The sequence below is a fragment of the Ranitomeya imitator genome, chromosome 1 (assembly GCF_032444005.1).
Source record: "Ranitomeya imitator isolate aRanImi1 chromosome 1, aRanImi1.pri, whole genome shotgun sequence".
Classification (NCBI taxonomy): Eukaryota; Metazoa; Chordata; class Amphibia; order Anura; family Dendrobatidae; genus Ranitomeya; species Ranitomeya imitator.
This window is the reverse complement of record NC_091282.1, coordinates 637,354,993-637,379,469: the sequence shown is the minus strand read 5'-3', so window position 1 is coordinate 637,379,469 and position 24,477 is coordinate 637,354,993. Positions and strand designations below refer to the sequence as shown.

At 45.9% G+C, this 24,477-nt stretch overlaps 1 protein-coding gene across 1 annotated transcript in view; it reads right to left on the bottom strand.

Annotated features, from left to right (window-relative positions):
- ANXA9 (annexin A9) overlaps positions 1-24,370 on the bottom strand; it is a 147,854-nt gene extending 123,484 nt beyond the window's left edge. Inside the window, exon 1 of the mRNA XM_069727290.1 lies at positions 24,352-24,370. The gene's annotated coding sequence lies outside the window, so the exon portion shown is untranslated. The remainder of the gene's footprint in view (positions 1-24,351) is intronic.
- Between the last annotated feature and the right edge of the window lie 107 nt (positions 24,371-24,477).

Here is a 24,477-nt window from a genome sequence, read left to right as displayed (position 1 = left end):
TGTGGGGATTGGAGGGATAATGATGAGGGGCTGTGTAGTGGATGATGAGAAGCTGTGGGGAATGGAGGGATAATGATGAGGGGCTGTGTAGTGGATGATGAGAAGCTGTGGGGAATGGAGGGATAATGATGAGGGGCTGTGTAGTGGATGATGAGAAGCTGTGGGGAATGGAGGGATAATGATGAGGGGCTGTGTAGTGGATGATGAGAGGCTGTGGGGAATGGAGGGATAATGATGAGGGGCTGTGTAGTGGATGATGAGACGCTATGGGGATTGGAGGGATAATGATGAGGGGCTGTGTAGTGGATGATGAGAGGCTGTGGGGATTGGAGGGATAATGATGAGGGGCTGTGTAGTGGATGATGAGAGGCTGTGGGGAATGGAGGGATAATGATGAGGGGCTGTGTAGTGGATGATGAGAAGCTGTGGGGAATGGAGGGATAATGATGAGGGGCTGTGTAGTGGATGATGAGACGCTGTGGGGAATGGAGGGATAATGATGAGGGGCTGTGTAGTGGATGATGAGAAGCTGTGGGGAATGGAGGGATAATGATGAGGGGCTGTGTAGTGGATGATGAGAAGCTGTGGGGAATGGAGGGATAATGATGAGGGGCTGTGTAGTGGATGATGAGAAGCTGTGGGGAATGGAGGGATAATGATGAGGGGCTGTGTAGTGGATGATGAGAGGCTGTGGGGAATGGAGGGATAATGATGAGGGGCTGTGTAGTGGATGATGAGACGCTATGGGGATTGGAGGGATAATGATGAGGGGCTGTGTAGTGGATGATGAGAGGCTGTGGGGATTGGAGGGATAATGATGAGGGGCTGTGTAGTGGATGATGAGAGGCTGTGGGGAATGGAGGGATAATGATGAGGGGCTGTGTAGTGGATGATGAGACGCTATGGGGATTGGAGGGATAATGATGAGGGGCTGTGTAGTGGATGATGAGAGGCTGTGGGGATTGGAGGGATAATGATGAGGGGCTGTGTAGTGGATGATGAGAGGCTGTGGGGATTGGAGGGATAATGATGAGGGGCTGTGTAGTGGATGATGAGAAGCTGTGGGGATTGGAGGGATAATGATGAGGGGCTGTGTAGTGGATGATGAGACGCTATGGGGATTGGAGGGATAATGATGAGGGGCTGTGTAGTGGATGATGAGAAGCTGTGGGGATTGGAGGGATAATGATGAGGGGCTGTGTAGTGGATGATGAGAAGCTGTGGGGATTGGAGGGATAATGATGAGGGGCTGTGTAGTGGATGATGAGAAGCTGTGGGGAATGGAGGGATAATGATGAGGGGCTGTGTAGTGGATGATGAGAGGCTGTGGGGAATGGAGGGATAATGATGAGGGGCTGTGTAGTGGATGATGAGACGCTATGGGGATTGGAGGGATAATGATGAGGGGCTGTGTAGTGGATGATGAGAGGCTGTGGGGATTGGAGGGATAATGATGAGGGGCTGTGTAGTGGATGATGAGACGCTATGGGGATTGGAGGGATAATGATGAGGGGCTGTGTAGTGGATGATGAGAGGCTGTGGGGATTGGAGGGATAATGATGAGGGGCTGTGTAGTGGATGATGAGAAGCTGTGGGGATTGGAGGGATAATGATGAGGGGCTGTGTAGTGGATGATGAGACGCTATGGGGATTGGAGGGATAATGATGAGGGGCTGTGTAGTGGATGATGAGAAGCTGTGGGGATTGGAGGGATAATGATGAGGGGCTGTGTAGTGGATGATGAGAAGCTGTGGGGATTGGAGGGATAATGATGAGGGGCTGTGTAGTGGATGATGAGAAGCTGTGGGGAATGGAGGGATAATGATGAGGGGCTGTGTAGTGGAGGATGAGAAGCTGTGGGGATTGGAGGGATAATGATGAGGGGCTGTGTAGTGGATGATGAGAGGCTGTGGGGAATGGAGGGATAATGATGAGGGGCTGTGTAGTGGATGATGAGACGCTGTGGGGATTGGAGGGATAATGATGAGGGGCTGTGTAGTGGATGATGAGACGCTATGGGGATTGGAGGGATAATGATGAGGGGCTGTGTAGTGGATGATGAGAAGCTGTGGGGATTGGAGGGATAATGATGAGGGGCTGTGTAGTGGATGATGAGAAGCTGTGGGGATTGGAGGGATAATGATGAGGGGCTGTGTAGTGGATGATGAGAAGCTGTGGGGAATGGAGGGATAATGATGAGGGGCTGTGTAGTGGATGATGAGAAGCTGTGGGGATTGGAGGGATAATGATGAGGGGCTGTGTAGTGGATGATGAGAAGCTGTGGGGAATGGAGGGATAATGATGAGGGGCTGTGTAGTGGATGATGAGACGCTGTGGGGAATGGAGGGATAATGATGAGGGGCTGTGTAGTGGATGATGAGAGGCTGTGGGGAATGGAGGGATAATGATGAGGGGCTGTGTATTGGATGATGAGAAGCTGTCTGGGGAATGGAGGGATAATGATGAGGGGCTGTGTAGTTGATGATGAGACGCTGTGGGGAATGGAGGGATAATGATGAGGGGCTGTGTAGTGGATGATGAGACGCTGTGGGGAATGGAGGGATAATGATGAGGGGCTGTGTAGTGGATGATGAGAGGCTGTGGGGAATGGAGGGATAATGATGAGGGGCTGTGTAGTGGATGATGAGAAGCTGTGTGGGGAATGGTGATGGGCTGTGAAGTGGATGATGAGGGGCTGTGTGGGGAATGGAGCATGATGAGGGGCAGTGTGGAAAAAGAAGGAATGATGAGGGGCTGTGTGGGAGAAGGGGGGTGATGAGGGGCTTTGGGGGAGAAGGGGGGTGATGAGGGGCTGTATGGGGGTGATGGGCTGTGTGGGGAATGGGGGATGAGAGGCTGTGTGGGTGATAATGAGGGCCTGTGGGGAATGGGGGGATGATGAGGGGCTCTGTGGAGAAGCGGGGTGATGAGGGCCTTTTTGGGGAATGATGAGGGCCTGTGGGGAATGGGAGGATGATGAGGGACTGTGTAGGGGTGATGAGGGGGAGATGGGGTTGATGAGGGGCTGTGTGGGGGATCAGGAGATGGGGGTGATGAGGGGCTGTGTGGGTAATGGGGGGATTTATTGTGTGGGGTTGAATTGGAGTGGAGATGGGAGATTTGAGGACACAAAATGAACAGCAAAGGGGGTGATGGGGCACAGAATAGAAACTGAGTAGTGGGTTCGTAGCATGGGGGCAGTGTAAGGGCACAGCCAGGAGGGGACAGTATACCAAGGAGGGGGAGTGTGATGAGAGAGTACAGTATAAATACTGGGCCCTATATGGGGGACACAGTGTGAGAGGACAGTGTGAAGAGGGGACCGGTATGGAAAGGAGAGGTCAGTGTGAAGAGCATGTACCATAAGAGGGACAGTGTGGGGGTCATATTTTGTGAAGACAATATAGTGAGGGGCAATTTTTCATTCAGGAGCATTATAATGACACTTGTATCTTTAAGGGCATCGTGAAGATGAAGAAAAGAAGAACGACTCCAGAGACGACATCATCTATAAGGTACCTGGATGTAAATGTTAATTGTGATACTGACTAACTCTCATGTTTTTATTTATGTTAGGAGCATTAAAGGGGATGTCCAGGTTTGTAATGAGTCTGCAGTCATTCTTCGTGACTGCAGACTTCTGAGTTCTCACAGTGCTCATTGCACGCTGTCAGGATTCTCTCGTGCTGGCAATTTACATACATGTGGTCACGTGCTGACTAGACATGTGTGGCCTCCGTCTATGAAAATGAACTGAGCGAGGCCGGGCACGTCTAGTCGGAATGTGTTCAGAATTATACAAATCACATGCTTGTACTGACATGACCGTCCACCAGCAAGGGAGAATCCTAAAAGTGTCCAGTGCATTCGTTGTGAGAATTCAGAAGTCTGCGATGTCAGGATTCAGGTCAGCAGGTTCCAGTAGTCGTCACATGGACACCTCACTCATATGTGACTTTCACACTTATGGTCTGGTGACAACGAGCTTTTCTTCTGCTTCTCAGTTTTTCACTGAACATTGAGAGCATTAGGGAGAGGAGCTTGTGGGTACATGACTAAGTGCGCAAATCGCATATGTGCTGGGGGGGGGGGGGGGCGCCAAAATGAATTCTTGCCCTGGGTGCCAGAAACCCTAGATACGCCTCTGGGTAAGTATGAGAAGAGCCAGAGGGGGATATGGGAGACGTGACAAAATGTAAATTGTTCTTTTATTCTATAAACTATTGACAACATGGCTCAGAAGTTCCAAGCAATACATTTTGTATTTATTTTCTAAAAATGAGAAATGGTCAAAGTAAAAAAAAAAAATGCATTGCTTGCAGACCTCAAATAATGCAAAAAAAAAAAAAAAGTTCATAATCATTAATCAGAAATCAATATTTTGCAGAATAACCATGATTTTTAATCACAGCTGTCATGTGACTTTGCATGCTTTCCACCAGTCTTTCACACTGCTTTTGGGTGACCTTATGCCACTCCTGGTACAAAAATTTAAAGGGAACCTGTCACCCCGTTTTTTCAAGAAGAGCTAAAAATAGTGTTAAATAGGGGCAGAGCTGGGCTTTACATTAGTGTATTTTGGAGCCTTTATTCCCCACCTATGCTGCCGAAATACCTTTGTAAAGTCGCCATTTTGGGCTGTCACTCATGCTGGTCAGGTCATATGGGCGTGGTGACAGCGCTGTTTCTCCTCCAGATCTCCGTTGGTGGCGTAGTGGTGTGCGCATGTCCAAGTGGCGAATCCACTGCGCAGCTTCAAGGAAAATAGCGCGATCTGCGCTATTCAGGCGTTTATCGGTGGGCGCGGCCATCTTTGTGAGGCCGCGCGTGCGCAGATGGTTCTTCTCGGCTTCCCGGGGCTTCAGGAAAATGGCCGCAGGATGCCGCGCGTGCGCAGATGGCGATCTCAACGGCCATTTTCCTGAAGCCGAGTTCGCATCTCGGCTGCAGGAAAATGGCCGCCGCGATCTCCATCTGCGCACGCGCGGCATCCCGCGGCCATTTTCCTGAAGCCCCGGGAAGCCGAGAAGAACCATCTGCGCATTCTGAGGACTGTTTTTTCCAGCAGGACAATGCGCTATACCACACAGCTAGGTCAATCAAGGTGTGGATTAAGGACAACCACATAAATTCCCTGTCATGGGCAGCCCAATCTCCAGACCTGAACCCCATTGAAAACCTCTGGAATGTAATCAAGAGGAAGATGGATAATCACAAGCCATCAAACAAAGAAGAACTGCTAAAATTTTTGTACCGGGGTGGCATGAGGTCACCCAGAAGCAATGTGAAAGACTGGTGGAAAGCATGCCAAGACGCATCACAGCTGTGATTAAAAATCATGGTGTGAGGAAAATGTATAATATAAGTTTTAGTTTCTCTGCCAGCACATATAGGGTGGGCGTGCTGAGGGATTTCCCCCACCCCCCCCCCGAATACAACAAACCAGCCCTATGGCAGACACTGGGTAACCTGAAGCTTGTGTGTGAGCAGGGTGTGGCTTTAAACTGCAGGTGACCAATCCTGCAAAGCCACCTGTGGTCCCTCCCTTCTCAGTCAGGAATTTCTTTGTCTCCAGGGTCTGAGAACATAAAGATCTCTGACCTCATTGAATATCATTAACCAGCCCTTTTGTGAGGTGACAAGGCTGGGGTTTAAAAAGTCTTTACACTTAACCCAGCCTTGAGTCTGAGTTTTTTTTTGCCTGAGGAGCTGTACTATGCACTGGGATATTTGGGAGCTCTGCCTATCAGCATGGTTTTGCCTGAAATGACCTGAGAACATGTGAGTTTTATCTTTTCTCATTTAATCCCTTTATTTTATAATTACTTTGTACATATTTCAATTGTCTCTTTTGTAACATCTTTATATGCCTTTTTATAAACACTGCCTTAAACTTCCGGAGTAAAATATATAAATTCCTGCTCTAAAACGTACCCTAAGTCTTCTGAAGGGAATTACGCTACTGTTTTGGGTTAGCTTCGGACCCGTTTAATCGAAGCTGGTGGCAGCATACTGTGTGCTTTGCATTTGGGAGTCGTTGTAGCGACTGCGGCATTGATAATTATTGTTCCTGCCTGCGTGGGAGTAGTTATATCGCCTCGCTGCAGCATGCACAATAGCCAGTACATAGCAGGCAACCTTTCTGACGACTAATTACCCTAGGTGCAGTACCTAATCTAACCTGAGGATCAGAGGGGCTCCAGAGAGCTGCAAGTTTTCAAGCGGAACTGTAAAGCGGGATATACATAAATCCCTGCAGTTCATCGTATATTGAAGAGCAGTGGGATACCTACAATAAGCCCTGCTATAAACTAAGAGGTCAATAGACTTGTGTGGTTTTTTTTTCATCGCATTGTAGCAGTGGAGGGATAACTAAGATAAGCCCCCCTGCACATGTGATAGCTGTCTGTTGGCCTAAAGTCACCCCAATCCGTGACGTGTTGGTGACGGTCACGGTGTGAATCGTGACACATGGTTATTCCACAAAATATTGATTTCTCAACTCTTCCTGAGTTAGAACATTAGTATTGTTGTTCCTAAATGATTATGAACTTGTTTTCTTTTTTTTTTTGCATTAGTTGAGGTCTGCAAACAATGCATTTTTTTGTTATTTTGACCATTTCTCTTTTTCAGAAAATATATAAAATTTATTGCTTGGAACTTTGGACACATGTTGTCAGTAGTTTATAGAATAAAAGAACACTTTACATTTTACTCAAAAATATACCTAAAAAGAGAAAAATCAGACTGAAAATTTTGCAATTTTTTCCAGAGCTGTATATATGCATTCTATGTGTATATACCTATTATATTCTAACCTGTCAGTGTGATTTTACTGTATGCGGCACATGAATTGCTGACTTTTCAAAGGACACCGGTGCGTAAAAATCGGACAGCACTCGCATGGTCCAACTGTTGTGCAATTTTTTTCTCGCACCCATAGGTTTGCATTAGCGAGTCTCAGCCGAGTCTTGGTGACAATCGCAGCATGCTGCGATTTTACACACTTGTAGACTTCGCCAGATAAAAAATACGGTGATGTGAACTGCCAAATAGATTAACACTGGTCCGAGTGCTATGTTATGTTTTCTCGCATAGCACTCGTCCATATTCTACGCTAGTGTGATCCTGGCCTACTTCTCAAACTTTGTAACTTGCCATCCACTTTTTTAAGTGAGTGGTTCATCTTTATTAGCTTTCTGTCAGCACTATAGGTGTTGGAACCTCTCATTCTACACTTCCTTGCATATATCACTTATATCTTTGTCCAATGGCTCACCTACCTTAAATTGAAATATGGCCTCTCCATTATACATGTATGCAATTTGACAAACAGGAGAATTAGGGTACCGTCACACACTGCCATTTCGATCGCTACGACGGTACGATTCGTGACGTTCCAGCGATATCGTTACGATATCGCTGTGTCTGACACGCAGCAGCGATCAGGGATCCTGCTGAGAATCGTACGTCGTAGCAGATCGTTTAGAACTTTCTTTCGTCGCTGGATCTCCCGCTGGCATCGCTAGATCAGTGTGTGTGACACCGATCTAGCGATGCGATCTAGCGGTGCGTTCGCTTGTAACCAGGGTAAACATCGGGTTACTAAGCGCAGGGCCGCGCTTAGTAACCCGATGTTTACCCTGGTTACAAGCGTAAAACTAAAAAAAAACAAACAGCACATACTTACATTCTGGTGTCTGTCAGGTCCCTTGCCGTCTGCTTCCCGCACTCAGTGACTGCCGGCCATAAAGTGAAAGCAGAGCACAGCGGTGACGTCACCGCTGTGCTTTCACTTTCACTTTACGGCCGGCAGTCAGTGAGTGCGGGAAGCAGACGGCAAGGGACCTGACGGACACCGGAATGTAAGTATGTGCTGTTTGTTTTTTTTTACGCTGGTAACCAGGGTAAACATCGGGTTACTAAGCGCGGTCCTGCGCTTAGTAACCCGATGTTTACCCTGGTTACCCAGGTACCTCGACATCGTTGTCTGTGTGACAGCTCCCCAGCGACCACACTACGATTTACCTACGATCACGGCCAGGTCATATCGCTGGTCGTGATCGTAGGTAAATCGTATAGTGTGACGGTACCCTAAGAGCAGAGAAACAAAGTCCCATCCCACTTCCTGTAGAGAGACAAGGTGTCACGGGTTTGCTGTGACAGAGAGGCACCAGAAGACCACAGCGTCTGATTTCTCCTACTACTGCACTGATTAGAAGCTTTTTATCTTCATATTAAACAGTGTAAGTTTCTTTTAGCAGTGCTTGGGTTAATCTGCTCAGTTGAGAGCTCCTGGAAACTTTCTTGCCTTAGGGCTCTCAGCTGTTCACTGCTAGCCACTCTCATGTCCTATATAATCTAGGCCCTAGCTAGCACTCATTGTCAGATCATTGTATGATATATGGCTGGAGGTTGTTGATGGTTGTTGGAGAAAGGTGTTTGGTGGATTTATCTGTGATTGTTGCAAGGTTTTGAGTGTGATAATTCCCTTTCTTCTTCTACTTTGATTTAACCCCATCCACCACTCCCCGTTGTTTACTTCTGTTGCTTATGTGTGTATATTTGTATTTTTGATACTTTCTGTTACCCCTGTTCGTATTACCTTGTTAGTCTGGCTGGTGTATTACGGTACACTACTGTTCACCTCTTCCCTGGATGGGGGAAGGATACAGACTGAGGTCGGATTCAGGAGCTAAGGCAAGGTTTGTGGCCCCAGCATCTTCACCATCAAAAGTAATCAAGGAACAGGGCGCGCTAGGGCGCCCCTAGTGTTAGGGACAGGGAAGAAGCCCAGGACACTCGACAACAGAGTCGTGACACAATGACCTGCAACCACTTCCTGTAGAGAGACAAGGACCTGCCCCCGCTTCCTGTATACAAATATCCAAAGACTGTCATTTTGAAACAAAAATTAAATGTGTACAGGTGCAAACTAAGAGTAGCCACCTTCATATATAACCAACAAATAAAGTAGCACTATAGCATTGTTGTGAATTCTGTTGTCGAGCTCCCTCCTGTGGTCATGAATGGTACTTCGGTGAGTTCGGTCCGTGGGCTCCCTCTGGTGGCTGTGAGTGGAGCTGCTGCTTCTGAGGTTCCTTACACAGGTGACGTGGTTTATCCTTTGGTTGGCTTCTCTATTTAACTCCACTCAGATCGTTTCTCCATGCCAGCTGTCAATGTTTTAGCATTGGTTCAGTTCGCTCCTGGATCTGTCTGGTGTCCTGTTTTTTCCTGCAGAAGCTAAGTTCCTGATTGTTATTATTGTTCTTGTTTCTTTGTCCAGCTGGTTATCTTGATTTTGTCTTTCTAGCTGGAAGCTCTGGGATGCAGGGTGGCACCCCCGCACCGTGAGTCGGTGCGGAGGACCCTTTTGCACACTCTGCGTGGTCTTTTGTAGGTTTTTGTGCTGACCGCAAAGATTCCTTTTCTATCCTCTGTCTATTTAGTAAGTCGTGCCTCCCTTTGCTGAAACCTATCTCATTTCTACGTTTGTGACTTTCATCTTTACTCACAGTCAATATATGTGGGGGGCTGCCTATTCCTTTGGGGAATTTCTCTGTGGCAAGGTAGGCTTTATTTTCTTCTCAAGGGCTAGCTAGCTCTTAGGCTGTGACGAGGCGCCTAGGGAGCGTCAGGAGCGCTCCACGGCTATTTCTAGTGGTTGCGATAGGATTAGGGCTTGCGGTCAGCAGAGCTCCCACATCCCAGAGCTCGTCCTGTATGAGTTTAACTATCAGGTCGGGTGATCCTAACCACCAGGTCATAACAAGCATGCAAACCTGAAATATATGAAATTTTAACTGCATTACTGCACTAGAAAATATGAAAAATCGAGATTAGCGCATAAATTGGCCAATTCATGTGTACCCGGCAGCCACGATAAGGTGATTCTCATTGCTGGGAACCTATCTAATGTGAATCTTCTCTTAGACTGAAGTCTACATTTATATGTAGACAAACAAAGACCTGAAGCCACTTCCTGTAGACAGACAAGGATCTGCCACCACTTGCTGTAGAAAGACAAAGACCTGCCCCCACTTCCTGTAGAGACAAGAACCTGCCACTGCTTCTTGTAGACAGACAAGGACCTGCCCCACATCCTGTAGAGACAAGAACCTGCCACCACTTTCTGTAGAGACAAGAACTTGCCACCACTTCCTATAGAGACAAGAACCTGCCACCACTTCCTGTAGAAAGACAAGGACCTGCCCCCCACTTCCTGGAGAGAGACAAGAACCTGCCACCACTTCCTGCAGAGACAAGAACCTGTCACCATTTCCTGTAGAGAGACAAGGACCTGCAACCACTTCCTGTAGAAAGACAAGGACCCGCCCCCCACTTCCTGGAGAGAGACAAGAACCTGCCACCACTTCCTGCAGAGACAAGAACCTGCTGCTACCTTGCCCTATTTCCTGTAGAGACAAGAACCTGCGGCCACTTTCTATAGAGAGCCAAGGGCCTGCCATTACTTTCTGTAGAGAGACAGGGACCTGCTGCCACTTCCTGTAGAGACAAGAACTTGCCACTTCCTGTAGAGAGACAAGGACCTGCCACTATTTCCGGTAGAGACAAGAACCTACCCTCACTTGCTGTAGAGATAATAACTTGCCACCATTTCCTGCAGAGAGAAGACCCTGACGCCACTTTGGCTAAATCCAAACACAGCATACCAGCACCTTGTAGTCATTGAGTTGACAAAGAATGCCACTGTACACAAATTACTCTAGAGTTATCTCTTTTAATATGTCCTGGTATGTAAAACCAAAAAATTCAAAGAGGGTGTACTTATTTTTGTCATGACTGAAGAAATGGAATCAGTGTGTGGCGCTTTACTTTACCCATGGGTAGCATTATTTCTGCAGTGTGCACATATTCATTACCATTTACAACTGTACATAGTAAAGCTCTGGCTGGCGGCGATATATCGTGCTGCTGCCGATTCCTCCGCTCCGGGCTGCACCCGTCACACACATTCCGTATTCTACAATGCGGCCTCTATTCACACAGAGTTGGGAGGCCGCCGCTCTGGGCTCCATGCCACCGCATTCCAGCAGCCATTTCTCCAGTCCGACTGGTTCAGCAACTCACTGCTGGTAACTCACCAAAGCTTGACCCTAGCAGCCATAATCCACCTGTTAACCCTTGCCTTTCCCCTGACTTATTTAGTCCATGTAACAAACAGCAAATTTCTAATGCAGTGCAGGTAACATGCCGTATGAAAAAGAACAGTCTAATTCACTGATTTGATGCAGTTTTCCAAATCATGGGAAAAACAATTTTTTTTTTTCTAGTTGTTGTGATTTTGGAAAATTGGAGCAGTTCATAAAAAGTCCAGCAAATATCAAGCTGAAGGAAAAAAAAAACAAGACAAAAACATGGGGGCCACAATATGTGAATGCAGCTAATATGGGTGCAGGACTATAGGGGGCAGTGCAGCTAGAAAAAGGGCATAGGTGAAAATGGAAGAAGGTCACGGGCCACTGGGGCCCCAACACTTCATTCTGTGAATCTGTGCTGCTGAGAAGAGACGTCTCCCATGGAGTCACACTGCAGATGTGGGGACGGGTCTCCGAGAGACAATGATTCTCGCTTCTCTACTGGCATTTCCTATTGCATGGGTATCACCTGGCAGACATGCCTCAGGGGTGCACTGCTTGGTATCACTCAAGGCTGACTCTGAGGCTCCCATCTATATAGACCTCACGCTTAAAGTGGTTGTCTGGTGAAAAGACGTTACCACCTATCATCAGTATCCATGGCATAGGTTAGTTGATTGGTGGGACCTGTCAATGGGGAACCTTGATCCCTGTGATAATGAAGCAGCAGAGCACAGGCTTAGCTGCCCCTCATTACTTCCCTATGGGGCAATATGGTCAGCGTTTTCCGGCTCCGAATGGAGCGTCCCCAGATTGGAACGGGGATAAAAATTCACGTTCTGCCGAATGCTGCGGTTCCCACAAGTCGGACCCCCACCAACCAACACGTTACCACCTATCATGTTCATATAGGAACCTTCTGTTGCCCTTTCATCTACACAAATGATGCAATGTCAAAATGTTTTGGCCTTTTTGTAAAGTCATTAGTCATAAATATGTCTAAAAATATCTGGCAAAGCAAAAGCTGCACACTTTAGGTGCAAAAAAAGTGAAAATGGCAACAAAAATGATACATTTGTTAGAAAAGCAAAAGAGAAAATAGAATAACTATATGTATTATTACATGTGACCACTAGGTGTCACTGCGTCCTGCTATTGTGTGAGAAGCTTCCCTGCTTGCAGATACTCCTGGAGGCCAGGCACATTACATTAACCCCTAAAAGACCCCAAGACTTCTTGTTAGGTTTTTTCCTTCCATTCTTCCAAGAGTCATAACTTTTTATTCTCCTGTTGGCATAGACATATGAGGGCATTTTTTTTTCGGGGGGGGGGGGGAACAGGTCAAGTTGTATTTTAAATGACACTATTCATTTTTACTGTACAATGTACTTAAAAATAATTCAAGTCGGGTGAAATTGAAAAAAAAAAAAATTGCCTTTTTTTAAAACATATTTTTCGCTAGTTCTCCTCAGGGGACTTGAGCCTGTGATCACCTGATCACTGATACAATAGGCTGCAATACTGTAGTGGGAGTTAAAGGGAACCTGGCACTTGCCATAAATACGTCTTTTCTTTACTGCCACAGTTCTCCTCAAACCGACCATGTTTCTCTTTTGTTCCTGCGCCTCTCCGTTCCTGAGATATGGCCCTGTCTTGTCTATAAATTTAGTCTTGTTAGCCAAATGGGTGTCATCTTGAGGATCACGCCCACCGATTTTTTTTTTTTATACAAGGAATAGGGAGCCATATCTCTGGAACGGAGAGGGACAGGAAGAAAAGAAAAACATTGCCGGATTCAGGAGAACAGCGGGACTTACACCGGGTACACAAAATACATATTTATGACGAGTGACGTGTCGTCCTTACAGTATGTTGCTAATTAGACAATCATAAGGCTGGGGTTGCATATAGCCCTCGACGCGCGTTCTGCGCGTGGCCCGAGGTGCATCTGCTTAGCAGCTGCTTCTACCAAACCCTGAGTCTTTTTTTTTTTTGTGGGGTTTGTTGTGTTTTTTAATGACACCACTTTGGAGTCCACATATATCGCAGCTGCCCTTATTTTTGGATGTGAATATGGAAACATGTTGTGCTTTATGATTGGTTTCTATCACATAATGCACCACTAGGTGGCGGTCAGAGCAGTCATGTCTATAATAGATAGGTCATTGTATGCGCCGCCCGCTATGCTGGTGTTATAAATACTAGCGATAATATAAGGAACATTGACCAAGAGGAGGGTAAAGGTTGTGTTAGAAATGCCGGAGATAAGCGGCGCTCAGCGTGCACAGCTGATTACATAAGATCCCTCGCCCAGGATCTGGGAAACGCTCATCAGATCCCAGCGGCTGTAATCAGTGTCAATCACTGCCCGCTACTGCTGGTACCAGGATGGCGAGGCCTCAGGTTACACCACCACTTATATATGGCGCATATAAGAGGAAGGAGTCATCCGAGACAACCGACACAGACCCCTATTTGGTCATTTTCCGCCAAATCCCTTAGGCTACGTGCCCACATTGTGGATTCGTGTTTGTATTTTTCTGCGTCGTTTTTGAAAAATCCGCAGGTAAAACGCACTGCTGATTACCCGCGGATTTCCTCTGGTTTTTGTGCAGATTGCACCTGCGTTTTTACACCTGCGGATTCCTATTGAGGAGCAGGCGAGGTGTAAACCGCAGTGGAATCCGCACAAAGAATTGACATGCTGCGGAAAATACAATGCGGATTTTGTTTTCCATAGGTTTACGTGGTACTGTACAATGCATGGAAAGCAGCTGCGAATCCGCAGCATCAAATCCGCAATGTGTGCACATAGCCTTAGGGTATGTGCACATGTTGCGGATTCTCTGCGGATCCGCAACATTTTTTGCAGTGCAGAAACGCTGAAGATCCGCAAATGATTTACAGTACAATGTAAATCAATGAGAAAAAAAAAATGCTGTGCACACTTTGCGGAAAATCCACTGCGGAAACGCTGCAGTTTAAAATAAGTAGCATGTCACTTCTTTTTTGCAAATCTGCAGCGTTTTTGTACCCATTCCATAATAGAAATCCGCAGGGGTAAAAAACGCAGCAAATCCGCAAAAAAAACCGCAGCAAAAACGCACAAAAAACGCTGCGGAACCGCACAAAAAACGCGACAAATCCGCACTTGCGTTTTCTGCCAGGAGAGGCAGAATCCGTACCAGAAATTCCTAAGCCTAATCCGCAACGTGTGCACATAGCCTGACAACGCTTTTTGAGGGGTTTTGATGTGTAACAAAAATAACCTGGAAACGTGACTGTATTGTGGTGATACCGAACTTACATAATTTTTTTTTTACTATTTTATTGTCTTTAAAAAATTTGACCTTTCAAAAAAATTCATTTGTGTCACGATTTTCTAGGACCCGTAACACTGTATTTTTTCGTTGATGCAGCCGTGTAAGGGTTTCTTTTGGAGCGCCGAGCTGTAGGTTTTAATGGTCCTGTTTTTGGAGTACATGTGATGTTTGGTTCACTTTTCCTGCGTTTTTTTTTTTTGCAAATAGTGCAGTGACAAAAAAATGGTAATTTTGGAGGTTTTATTTATTTAATTGTTGCTTTACAGCATTTACCGCAGAGGTATATTTTTATATTCATATACTGGACTTTCATGATGATAAAGATTTTTAAAGGGAACCTGTCTCCCCCAAAATCGATGGTGAGGTAAGCCCACCGGCATCAGGGGCTTATCTACAGCATTCTGTAATGCTGTAGATAAGCCCCCGATGTATCCTGAAAGAGGAGAAAAAGAGGTTAGATTATACTCACCCAGGGGCGGTCCCGCTGCGGTCCGGGTCCAATGGGTGTCTCAGGTCCACTCCGGGGCCTCCCATCTTCATTCCATGACGTCTTCTTCTGGTCTTCACGCCGCGGCTTCAGCGCAGGCGTATTTTGTCTGTCCTGTTGAGGGCAGAGCAAAGTACTGCAGTGCGTAGGTGCTGGGAAAGGTCAGAGAGGCCCGTTGCCTGCTCACTGAGGTACTTTGCTCTGCCCTCAACAGGACAGACAAAATACGCCTGCGCCGGAGCAGCAGCGTGAAGACAAGAAGAGGATGTCATGGAATGAAGATGGGAGGCACCGGAGCAGACCTGAGACACCCATCGGACCCAGACCAGCAGCAGGACCGCCCCTGGGTGAGTATAATATAACCTCTTTTTCTCCTCTTTCAGGTAACATCGGGGGCCCCTGATGACGGTGAACTTACCTCACCATCGATTTTGGGGGTGACAGGTTCCCTTTAACAGGAGAAAAGGGGTGCAGAAGGCTTGCTATGGATTCCAGGGGCATGGTAAAGGCTCCCAGTGCCGCCATCTGTGTATCCTGTGAGTGGTGTGGAAGTACAGTAGTTAATTTCTCTATATGCAGGACTGAAGTATTGCATTATATAGCATGCTCCAAGTTACATAGATAACTATTAAAAATAATACTAATAATACTACTACTAATAGTAATAATAAAACTAAAAATATAATAAAAATCATAGTTAAAACAATAATAATAATAAAAATATAAGAATAACCATAATAATAATAATAATAATAATTATAATAATTATAATAATCTAGTAATATCATAAAAACAATACTAATACTACTACTAATAATAGTAATAAAACTAAAGATACCATAAAGATAATATTAAAAATATAAAAAATAATAAGATAGTAATAATACCATAAAAACAATACTACTACTACTACTACTAATAATAATAATAATAATGGTAATAATAAATCTAAAAATTATATTAAAAACTATAAGAATAATAATTTGTATCATTATAACAGTTTTTTTTTAATTATAACAATCTAAATTAAAATAATATACATAATAAAAAGCTTAACCCCTTTCTGACATATGACGTGCTATCCCGTCGAGGTGGTATGGGCCCGTATGACCACCGATTGGATAGTACGTCATCACCGATCAGCCATGCTCACGGGGGGATCGGGGCTGGGTGTCAGCTGGCTATCACAGTTGACATCCGGCTCTATGTGCCAGGAGCGGTCATGGACCACTCCTGGCACATTAACCCCCAGAGCGGTTACGGACCGCTCCTGGCACATTAATCCCCCAAAACACTGCGATCAAACATGATCGCAGTGTTCCGGCAGCATAGGGAAGCATCACGCAGGGAAGGGGCTTCCTGCATGCTTCCCTGAGACCCTCAGACCAACGCGATCGCGTTGCTCCGAGGGTCTCCTACCTCCTCCTCCCTGCAGGCCCGAATCCAAAATGGCCACGGGGCTCCTTCTGGGTCCTGCAGGGAGGTGGCTTGCAAGTGCCTGCTCAGAGCAAGCGCCTGCAAGCCTCCTGCAGTGCCTATCAGATTGCTGATCTAACACAGTGCACTGCAAAGTGTCAGATCAGCGATCTGACACTATATAGTCATGTCCCCCCCTGGGACAAAGTAAACAGGTAAAAAAAACATATATTTCCAGGTGTAAAAAAAAAAAATCCTACATAAAGAAAAAAATATATATATTGTTCCAATAAATACATTTCTTTATCTAAATAATAAAAAAAAACAATAAAAGTACACATATTTAGTATCGCCGCGTCCATAACGACCCGACCTATAAAACTGTCCTACTCCCACTAGTTAACCCCTTCAGTGAACACTGTAAAGAAAGAAAAAAAAACGAGGCAAAAAACGCTTTATTATCATACCGTCAAACAAAATGTGGAAAAACACGTGATCAAAAAGACAGATATAAAAAAAATGGTACCGCTGAAAATGTCATCTTGTCCCACAAAAAACGAGCCTCCATACAGCATCATCAAGGAAAAATTAAAAAAGTTATAGTCCTCAGAATAAAGCGATGCAAAAATAATTATTTTTATATAAAACAGTTTTTATCATATAAAAGCACAAAAACATAAAAAAATATAAATGAGGAATTGCTGTAATCGTACTGACCTGAAGAATAAAACTTCTTTATGAAGTTTACCAAACGTGGAATGGTATGAACACCCCCCTCCCCCCCCCAAAAAAAAGAAATTCATGAATTGCTGTTTTTTTAGTCATTCTGCCTCACAAAAATCATAATAAAAAGTGATATAAAAAAAGTCACGTGCCCGAAAATGGTACCAATAAAAACGTCAACTCGTCCCGCCAAAAACAAGATCTTACATGACTCTGTGGACCAAAATATGGAAAAATTATAGCTCTCAAAAAGTGGTAACGTAAAAACTATTTTTTGCAGTAAAAGGCGTCTTTTAGTGTCTGACAGCTGCCAATCATAAAAATCCGCTAAAAAAAAACCCTTCATCACCCCCTTAGTTAGGGAAAAATAATAAAATTTAAAAAATGTATTTATTTCCATTTTCCCATTAGGGTTAGGGTTTGAGTTGGGGCTAAAGTTAGGGATGGGGCTAAAGTTAGGCATGGGGCTAAAGATAGGCATGGGGCTAAAGTTAGGGATTGGGTTTGGATTACATTTACGGTTAGGACTAAGGCTAGGGTTGGGATTAGGGTTAGGGGTGTGTTGGGTAAGGGGTATGGTTGGGATTAGGTTTAGGGGCGTGTTTGGGTTAGGGGTATGGTTAGGATTATGGTTAGGGTTGGGATTAGGGGTGTGTTTGGGTTAAGGTTTCGGTTAGAATTGTGGGGGTTCTACTGTTTAGCCACATCAGGGGCTTTCCAAACGCGACATGGTGTCCGATCTGAATTACAGCCAATTTTGCATTGAAAAGTCAAACGGCGCTCCTTCCCTTCTGAGCTCTGTCATGCGCCCAAACAGTGCTTTACCCCCACATATGGGGTATCAGCGTACTCAGAACAAATTGCACAACAACCTATGGCGTCCAATTTTTTCTGTTATGCTTGGGAAAATAAAAAATTGGGGATGAAAAGATCATTTTTGTGAAAAAATGATTTTTTATTTTTACGGCTCGACATTATAAATTTCTGTGAAGCACTTGGTGGGTTAAAGTGCTCACCAGACATCTAGATAAGTTCCTTAGGGGGTCTACTTTCCAAAATGGTGTCACTTGTGGGGGGTTTCAATGTTTAGGCACATCAGGGGCTCTCCAAACGCGACATGGCGTCCTATCTCAATTCCAGTCAATTTTGCATTGAAAAGTCAAATGGCGCTCCTTCCCTTCCGAGCTCTGCCATGCGCCCAAACAGTGGTTTACCCTCACATGTGGGGTATCAGTGTACTCAGAACAAATTGCACAATAACTTTTGGCATCCAATTTCTCCTGTTAGCCTTGGGAAAATAAAACAAATTGGAGCTGAAGTAAATTTTTTGTGAAGAAAAGTTAAATGTTCATTTTTTGCTAAACATTCCAAAAACTCCTGTGAAACACCTGAAGGGTTAGAAAACTTCTTGAATGTGGTTTTGAGCACATTGACGGGTGCAGCTTTTATAATGGTGTCACACTTGGGTATTTTCTATCACATAGATCCCTCAAAGTAACTTCAAATGTGATGTGGTCCATAAAAAAATGGTGTTGTAAAAATGAGAAATTGCTGGTCAAATTTTAACCCTTAAAACTACCTAACAAAAAAAAACTTTGGTTCCAAAATTGTGCTGATGTAAAGTAGACATGTGGGAAATGTTACTTATTAAGTATTTTGTGCATTATATCTCTGTGATTTAAGGGCATAAAAATTCAAGGTTGGAAAATTGTGAAATTTTCAACATTTTCGCCAAATTTCCATTTTTTTCACAAATAAACGCAGGTAATATCAAATAAATTTTACCACTGTCATGAACTACAATATGTCATGAGAAAACAATGTCAGAATCATCAGGATCCGTTGAAGCGTTCCAGAGTTATAACCTCATAAAGGGACAGTGGTCAGAATTGTAAAATTGGCCCGGTCATTAATGTGCAAACCACCCTTGGGGGTAGAGGGGTTAAAATAAAATAAGTTTTTAATCATTTCCCATTTACTAATGCAAAAATAAAGAAATAAAAAAATAAAACATCAGGATGTGCAGCACCCCAGGTAGCCAGTTGCTGCAGTGATGTTGCCTTCCCTTCGAGGAGGGTGATGTCATGCTTGGATGCAAGGGGGATTCTTTCTATCAGGTAAGGCACTTACATTCAGCACATCTGAATCTAAGCCAGGAGGGGGAGCTCAGAACCTGGATTCAGGGTAGCTTCCTTAGACTTCATGTATCCTGGTCTGGAGGAGGAGCCGGTCAGTCTGAGGGAGACAGTGGAGGGAGACAGTTGGTCTCCAGGAGAGTGGAAGGATGTCTGGAGCAGACGTAGGGGCTGAGCAGCCACGACTAAGCTGCTACCCCTGGAAAGAGTGAGAAGCTGAAGGAAAGTTGAATTGTGGAGCAGCTTAGAGGGAAGAAGCACAGTGGAGGAAAGGGCTCAGGATGGGGACAGCAGGACACCCTCAGAGCCAGAGCGCAGAAGCCGGGTACCGGGAGCCCGAGGTCGTGTTGTTCTCCAGGAAGCGCGACAGAACCGGAGGGCATAGTACTATATGCCAATTGCCTGTAACAAGTCTGAGGTGAAGCAGTGACTTTAAGAGCCGGGTCATCTAAGAGATCCTATAAACAGGCTCAAACTGCCTATCGTAGAGATATCTGTCTTAGGACAGGAGAGAGGGGACCCTGTCAGCAAGCTTTAAGCCGCAGGGACCTCACCATCTGGCGCAAGTAGGAAAGGCTTACGGACCTCACCTGAAGTGGGATCCCTTATTGCCTCCAAGCAGGCCGGACTACAGCTACCCTTCACCTGGTACGCTGGACTGAGGACTGCTACCATCAGTAAGCCAGGTAAAAGACTGCAAACCTGTGTCCTCGTTCTTTGCCATACAATCCACCACACCATCGGTGCCCTACACTTGGGAAGCTCTTGAGACCCTGCTTCACCTCTGGGAAGCGTCACCATCTTGCTGCATACCATCACCCCAGAGGACCCCTTTTAGCAGCGTCGGTCCTCACTGACTGAAAACCACAGGTGGTGTCACGAACATAGACATTACAAATTCCCTTAAGGCCGGTTTCACACGTCAGTGGCTCCGGTACGTGAGGTGACAGTTTCCTCACGTACCGGAGCCACTGACACACGTAGACACAGTTAAATCAATGCATCTGTGCAGATGTCATTGATTTTTTGCGGACCGTGTCTCTGTGTGCCAAACACGGAGACATGTCAGTGTTCGTGGGAGCGCACGGATTAAACGGACCCATTAAAGTCAATGGGTCCGTGTAAAACACGTACCGCACACGGACATCGTCCGTGTGCAGTCCGTGTGCTGTGCAGGAGATAGCGCTACTGTAAGCGCTGTCTCCCCCACTGGTGCTGAAGCTCATATCTTCCCTGCAGCAGCGTTTGCTGTAGAGAAGATATGAATAATCGTGTTTAAAATAAAGCTCCATGTGCCCACCCCCCTCTCACCCCCTGTGCGCCCCCCCCCCTTCCTCCCCGTTGTTATTAAAATACTCACCCGGCTCCCTCGCTGGCTGGCGCTGCTTCCTGTCCTGGCCGCACCTTCTACTGTATGAGCGGTCACGTGGGGCCGCTCATTTACAGTAATGAATATGCGGCTCCACCCCTATGGGAGGTGGAGCCGCATATTCATGACTGTAATCGGCGGCCCCTCGTGACCGCTCATACAGTAGAAGGTGCGGCCAGGACAGGAAGCAGCGCCAGCCAACGAGGGAGCCGGGTGAGTATTTTAAGAACAGCGGTGGGGGGGGGGGGGGGGGGCCACACAGGGGGTGGGATCATGGATCTTTAGATTAAACATAATTATTCATATCTTCTCTACAGCAAACGCTGCTGCAGGGAAGATATGAATCGCGGCTTCAGCACCAGATGCAGGGGACAGCGCTAAACTTTAGCGGTCTCCCGCGCGGTGCGTTTGGTACCCAGTGGGCACACGTGTGCCACACTGATGTGCCACAGAAATGCACCGGCACACGGACACGGATAATTCCGGTACCGATTTTTCCGGTACCGGAATTATCTGGATGTGTGAGACTGCCCTAAAGACCTTCCCCTTTAATTGGGTGCCCAGAGCCACAGACCAGGTCACAGCCACCGTGACATCCCATTTAACCCCTTCCCGCTGTGACCCTTTTTCGTTTGTGTTTTCGTTTCTTGCTCCCCTCCTTCCCAGAGTCATAACTTTTTTATTTTTCCGTCAATATGGTCATGTGAGGGCTTTATTATTTTAAAGTAATTGATATTGTTTGAAGTGACAGAAGGTGTTAGATAGTCAGAAAAGCTAATGATCGTTTTTGCACAGTAATTAAAGGAGAATTCTGAGAAGTATACCCGCAGGGGTAATAGCCATTTTACAGTAAATATGTTTGCAAAGTTAAAAAAAAATTAATTCCTCCCATAAAGGGAAGCTAAAGTTCATAGTAATTAGTTTATACCTGTTATTATGCATCTCAAAAATTTGTATGTCTTAAAGTACAGGTTACTTTAAGACATACAAATTTTTGAGATGTTATGTTTCTTTTCTTTTCCCAGTCCGGGAGTACTGGAGTTAAAGGGGGAAATGCAGCACCCCAGGTAGCCGGTTGCTGCAGTGATGTTGCCTTCCCTTCGGGGAGGGTGATGTCATGCTTGGAGGCAAGGGGGATTCTTTCTATCAGGTAAGGCACTTACATTCAACACATCTGAATCTAGGCCAGGAGGGGGAGCTCAGGACCCGGATTCAGGGGGGCTCCCTTACACTTTATGTATCCTGGTCTGGAGGAGGAGCCAGTCAGTCTCAGGGAGTCTGAGGGAGCCAGTTGGTCTCCAGGAGAGTAGAAGGACGTCTAGAGCAGACATAGGGCCGAGCAGCCATGAGGGAGCTGCTACCCATGGAAAGAGTGAGAAGCAGAAGGAGAGTTGAATTGTGGAGGAGCTTAGAGGGAAGAAGCACACCCTCCAAGCCGGCCGGACTACAGCTACTCTGCACCTGGTACCCTGGACTGAGGACTGCTACCATCAGTAAACCAGGTAAAAGACTGCAAACCTGTGTCCTCGTTCTTTGCCACACCATCCACCACACCATCGGTGCCCTACACTTGGGAAGCCTTGGGGACCCCGCTTCACCTGTGGGGAGTGTCACCATCTTGCTGCATACCATCACTCCAGAGGACCCCTTTAAGCAGCGTCGGTCCTCACTGACCGAAAACCACAGGTGGCGTCACGAACATACACATTACAAATTCCCTTAAAGACCTTCCCCTTTAATTGGGTGCCCAGGGTCACGGACTGGGTTGCAGCCACCGTGACATCCCCTTTAAGACCGGACCTGGTACCGAGTACCCCTCTGCCCTGGCGGGGCGTTCCAGATGCAGTGGTCCCATATAGTTAAGATGGCAGCAACATAAGTGCAAAAATACTGATGAGACAACCACTCATGGCCTACCAATCCATGGAGGGTGTGGTTGCTTGTTATATTATTGCACAATAGAGGCTTGTATGTGGCGCTGTTCACGTATACTGTAGGTAATGTACAGTATCCAGGTTAACAGCCTAGTACTGACACCCTTCTATTAGATCAGGTGGGCTGCCCAGCGCTATCCAAATGCACCCCATGTGAACAGACACCACAGTATACTAGACCAAATGGGCCTGGCTGCACCCTGAAAAAAGTGCAAAAAAACCCCGGCTGCTGTACATTACCTATATCCATGGAAGCGCTACTGTAGGCGCGAAACGGCCGTCGTCACATCCTGCTCACCTCCTTCCCTGTCGTACCATCCCGGGCCGTGAACATGACGGCTTTGCTTGACATGTTGCAATAAAGGATTTGTACCACACCTGGACCGGTGAGTGTTGCTGCATTGCTCTTTATTTTTGTTGGATGCATATCTTTTTTCATGCGGGCACCTCTACCTGGTTATCAGATCCCTGTTTTCACACGCCTGGACATACCGCAATCAGGCTCGGATTCCTGTGCATTTCCTACGATGGACAATTACCTATATGTGAACAGCGCCACATACAAGTCTTTTATGTGCAGTAATATGCCTCCATGGATTGGCAGGCTGTGAGTGGCTGCCTCATCGGTATTTTTGCACTTATGTTGCCGCCATCTTCACCACATTTGTTTGGAGGTCTAGGTAGGTAAGCATCTCTGCCTTTTTCCTAGTATTTTTTTTACTTCACTTTCCTCCCCCCAAAAATAAATAAAAAGAGATTAAAACATTATTTCTACCCCGAAATTGTTCCAACAAAAACTACAGCTCGCTAAGCAAAGAATACGAATTTTAGAATAAGGTCTTTTTCCCATTTTTCAGTACATCACTTGGTAATGTGAATGGTGTCGATCAGAACTACAACTTGTCCTGCAAACACTGCGCCCTCACATGGCCATCTCAATGAAAACTTGGAAAAATTTAAAAAAAAAACGTGTAAAAATGACAAATCTGCATTGTCTAAATGCTTTTCTCAGAATAATTCCTCCCGCCATGTGATGTGGGGATTCCTTTCCCTGAGCTCATTCTCGCTCCCTGCTGGGCCTTTTTTTACTTGTTTTACTTGGCACTGAATATGTAGTCATTTCCAAGAGGAGTTCAGGAGGGACATCCTGAAGAATAAGTTAAAGAAAGAAAACTTCCCAAATTCTTCCCTCGCCATCTGATAATTCAGCATGCCTCGTTCGTTCGTCAGCTGAAAATCACAGAATGGTTACGGTCGTCCTTGTCCTGCACACGGGGGGCGCCGGAGCGTCTGCACTATTTGCTGCTGAGTCTTCTGGAGTTTGATAGCTATCTGGAACAGGTAGAGCCGGTTCCATGAAGCAGAAACCAGATGACATTTTGGAGTGAAGACCGCAGGGGGTCCTGACGTGTGATGACATGTAGGGGCTTGTTCAGATGAGGGTATTATATGTACGTCTGCACCTCAGACCAATTATAAGCCACACAGACCAATAGTCAATCACAGCATGGTGATTTATGGACCAGACATGTGCATGTAAATAGTAGGCCGCTCAGTCATGGAGCCAGGTACATGTGCAATTTTTGAGGGCAACTGGCTGATGTTTTTGTAAGGCCATCTAACCCCGACCTAAAACCAAAATTAACGCTGAAGGCAAAATGGGAACAAGCTGCAATAGCAGATACAACCTCTTGAGAAGAGGGGCACTATTTATGTAAGAGGAAAACTGATTCTTTTTATTTTCCTGGAAAATCCCTTTAAGAGATACTAGTACTCACTAGCAGGTACTTATTGGCTGCCATTGACATTCTGCAGATTTAAAGGGGACTTGTCACTTGCTTTAACTCTATATATATTTATACCTGGTGTAAATCCCGCTGTTCCCCTGAATCCGGCGATGTTTTTCTTTTCTTCCTGCACCGCTCCGTTGCTGAGATATGGCCTCCTTTTTAGTGTATATAATTCTAGTCCCGTCATCTAAGTGGGCG